This window comes from Buceros rhinoceros, unplaced genomic scaffold, assembly GCF_000710305.1.
Source record: "Buceros rhinoceros silvestris isolate BGI_N320 unplaced genomic scaffold, ASM71030v1 scaffold43515, whole genome shotgun sequence".
NCBI classification, from domain to species: Eukaryota; Metazoa; Chordata; class Aves; order Bucerotiformes; family Bucerotidae; genus Buceros; species Buceros rhinoceros.
The window spans coordinates 5,249-9,199 of record NW_010414179.1 but is presented as its reverse complement, the minus strand read 5'-3'; positions in this window follow the sequence as shown (position 1 = coordinate 9,199).

Here is a 3,951-nt window from a genome sequence, read left to right as displayed (position 1 = left end):
TCATGTATTGCGTAGCGAGTGGAGTGTCCAGAGGGACATTATCACCTTTCTGAGCTGTGTTTGATGGTCTTCCCAGAAGACACTTTCTCCCCCTCTTTACTTACATCAATATAAACAGGAACTCAAGACTTCTCATTTGCAGAGTGAGGGCAGCAGTCTGGAGCATTAGACCCCATAAAAACTAACGTCCAGCCAGAGCCCATGGTGATTTCACAGCCCCGTGCTGTGCCCTGGCTGGAAGGAGTCCGTGTGCAGCTGGGGACCCGCATGTTCCCGCCCGGGACAGGCCCCTCACTGGGTTACGCCAGCCTTTAGAACACCGATCCCTCAGCTCTGCCTTCTGCCTGTGGAGGGTCTCAGATCTCCAAGGGCTTCCATCCTGGGGAAGGATTTTACCATTTAAGTGCTGGGATCAATATGTAAAGCAAAGAGCAGCCACTTGCTGTAGTTTCCTGAGATTTCATAGGGTGCCACCAAAGGCCACAGATCCTGATTTTGAACTGGAGGATTTGGGACCGTATTGGCAAGTGACTTTGTTGCTGAGGTACACATAGCATATGAATTTTGCAGCTTTTGATGTGAAAATCCCATTTGCAAGAAGAAATCACAAAATTGTCCAGCTGTAAATATAAACTCAAAATACCACAGGTGAAATGTTTCCTTGAGAGGTGCTGGCCTCCTTGTCCTTTCTACTCCTTCCATACAAGCATAACATACCAGAGATATCTCTCATGTGCAATTCCCGTGTTGTACCAAGCTGTGAAGCCACCTCAGGAGGGTCTTGGTTGTCTTCAGAGAGCTGGGAGACCAGAGTCCACAGCTCAGAGTTGTCTAAGGCCCAGATCTAAAGGCTCATCTCCATCCACTTAAACCAGGACCGGGAGCAATGGGGAGGACATCACCCACGCTCTGCGTGTGTCACCTGCGCCAGGGTGCGGGCAGAGGGGCAGAGCAGCTGAGCAGGTGATGCTGGAGGAGGTGGCTTTAAAAATCTCTGTGTCAGGCTGGAAGATCTAAACTCTCCCGAACATGTCCAGCCCAGCTGTGGGACTCGCTGTTTCCTTACCGGGGAAACTGGTGGTGCAGGAAGTATTCTAGACCCTGTTCAGGCTCTGCCCTGGCGTAGATGCACTGGCCTGAGAACACTTTGGTTTGTAGCTTTCATGAACTGAGATTCCAAACTAGTTTGGTCAGTTTGATGTAGACATAAAAGGTCTTTAAAATAATGGGAATTTCCCTTAAAGTAATTTACCTAAATTTCCTGCTAACGCCTGATAAATATCCTCCTGCTGCATCCTACCTGCAATGGTCCAGCCTCCCGTGTCTGGGGGAGGTCTGGCAATGTTGGAAACCTTATGATGCATCAAAGTACTTTTAGCGGATTTCGAAGCATCCCTGCTGTGCCTGGCAGCTTTCGTGTGGACATCAGGAAGTGGCCCAGGAGTTATGAAACACCTTAGGAGAAAATCAGCAACATGCATGTCAAATATTCCATATTTTCTGAAATACAGAGTGGGCCACAGATCTGAGTCCTGTCCTCAAAAAATCGCTAACGGGTGGTTTTCTGGCAGCAGGGAGCAAGGCTGCAGGCCCGTTGGCTGTAAAATGTGAACTTTGAATTGTGAAGACATAGAGAAGGGGGGCGGGAAATAGGAGCAATCATTAGGTCTTTAACCGGCAGGACAAATGCTTCCCTGAGGAGTCAGCAGCAGGGTTGTTGACACGCCTGGCACAGCGGAATGTACTTGTGAGCGATTTCCAGGGAACAGTTTCAGACACTGCCAGGCCACACTGTAAAGGGGGGGTAAAAGTTAAGAGTATCGTAAAAGTCTGAGTCTTCCTGTGATAATTAATGGCCTGTGGGGCCAGCAAGTCTGAGGGACTTGTGCGTGTTGTAGCGTCACTGACCTGTGCATGGGTGATTGTTCACAAGGCTGGGGAGAGCCATCCCAACCATCTTGAGCTAACTCACCGTAGACAGACGGGAACCCTCTGCTCAGGTCTGGTCCCTCTAGAGGAGGCTGGAGAACTGAGCTGGACAAGCAGCCTTAAAAGCTGGATTGATGCCACTGACAAATGAGGGACTGAAGGTCAAGGAGGAGCTTTCTGACTCCCAGAAGGATGGGAAATACCTTTGCCTCGATGGCAAGCGGGCTTTTCCTCCTCTTGGAGCAGAGTCCTCCACTTCCTCATCTCCACACCCTCATTCAGCCATTCAGACCAGCGGCAGGTAGTCTGTGTCCACAGAGTATCTGTTCCCTCAGAATCGGGGCCAAGGAGCAAGGAGGGAAGCAGCGAGATTAGCTGGGGAGGGGCTGGCCCGCAGCAGCCGAGCTTACATCTGCACAGGGTCACCTAGGCAAGGGCTCCAACCCCAGGCAGCAACCCCTGTGCCATACCCACTCTGCTGTCACCTCAGTGGCTCCCAGGGTCTCTTCCCCCCGGCCTGGCAGCTCAGGCACAATTGCGTTCACCTCCAGGCCACAGCTGTGGGGCCGTCCCTCACCTCTCACCTCTCTCTCTTTCCCAGGCGCCTGCGCACTGAAGACACACCGGTGCAGGTGCGATCCTGCACGTGCAAATATGAAGTTCTTCTGGATAATCCCAGTTTTCCTGCTGCAAGGTAGAGTCTTGGCTGAGAGGATAATGGTGAGGGTGAAGCTGGTCACACGTGCTGGGGCTCTGTCTCATTTCAAGTTCTCACCCACACCAGGCTCAGCAGGGTTACGATAAGACATTGTCTTCGGGGAGTGGGATGCTCAATCAGTACAAATTTCCAGCATGGTTGTGTGACCCAGTTCCAGAACTGGGTGTTCTTCCCGTCCGCCCTATACACTCTGTGTGTGTATACCTCCAGTGCTTAGGGGGTAGCCACACTCACGTGCTGCTTCCTTTGCAGACACTGAAGCTTTTCTGATGAAAAATGCCAAAGTCAAGCAATGTTTACGAGCCAGCCCGACGAATGGGAATTTATTGCTGGAGGACTGTAATCCAGAGTCAGATTTCCAGGACTGGTCTTGGCAAGGCGATTCCTTGGTGAATCACGGCACAGGGAGCTGCCTCTCTGTGGTGGGGACCAGCAGCGTGCAGACAAGTCTCTGTGGCAGCGCAGTCCTCACGCGCTGGGACTGCTTGAATTCACTGCTCTTTCCTCTGGGCAGCAGCCAGGGCTACCTGGTGGCAAGCAGGAAAGGAGTCACTCTCAATACCGTGAGAGGCCTCAAGGCCCAATGGCAAGATGTCGCAGACAGGAGCGTGTGCGAGGAGAAAGCAGGTCAGTGCCGCACACCCAGGAACACACGCACACAGTGCTGTGGAATGTGGAAGGGCACAACCAGTGTCCTGGGGTCTTTCCAGCCCCGGGGTGCCCCACCACGATGGGAGCCAGAGGTGCTCTCCACTTCTCGGTGCAGGAGATAAGGCTGTGTCTTCACAGCCACGTTCTGTCTGCTGGGAGAGACGTGCCGGGCAGCCCCACGAGCCCAGGGCACGGCCGTTTCCAGCCTGAGGTATTGCAGCGAGTGACCATTGCGTCTTTCTGCTCTCTCTCTCCTCAGCCCAGGTGGAGGAAGACGTGCACTTCCCTGCTGCCCTCACCAGCGCACACGTGTATGAGCCCACAGCAGGGAGCACAACCCTTGCGCTGGGTATAGATCAAGAAGAGCTGGAGGAGCTGCTCTGGTTCTTCCGCAGAGAAGACCGTAAGTCCCGTTGATGTTCCTGGTTGAGAGCTAAAGCGGGAATACACAGTCCTTGGCTGTTCACCTTCCTGCCTGAGGGAGTTACCCGGGGAGGTGATTTACCCCAGATACATAAACGCTCCGTCTCACCTCCAGAAGAAGCAGGCCATGAGTGAGGACAGGCATAAGGCTTTGCTGAGACTGGGTCTCCTCCCAGAGAGGGGTTCAGCCTCTTTCTAGGCAGAGCTTGCCAAGGGAGCAAAGGTCCGGC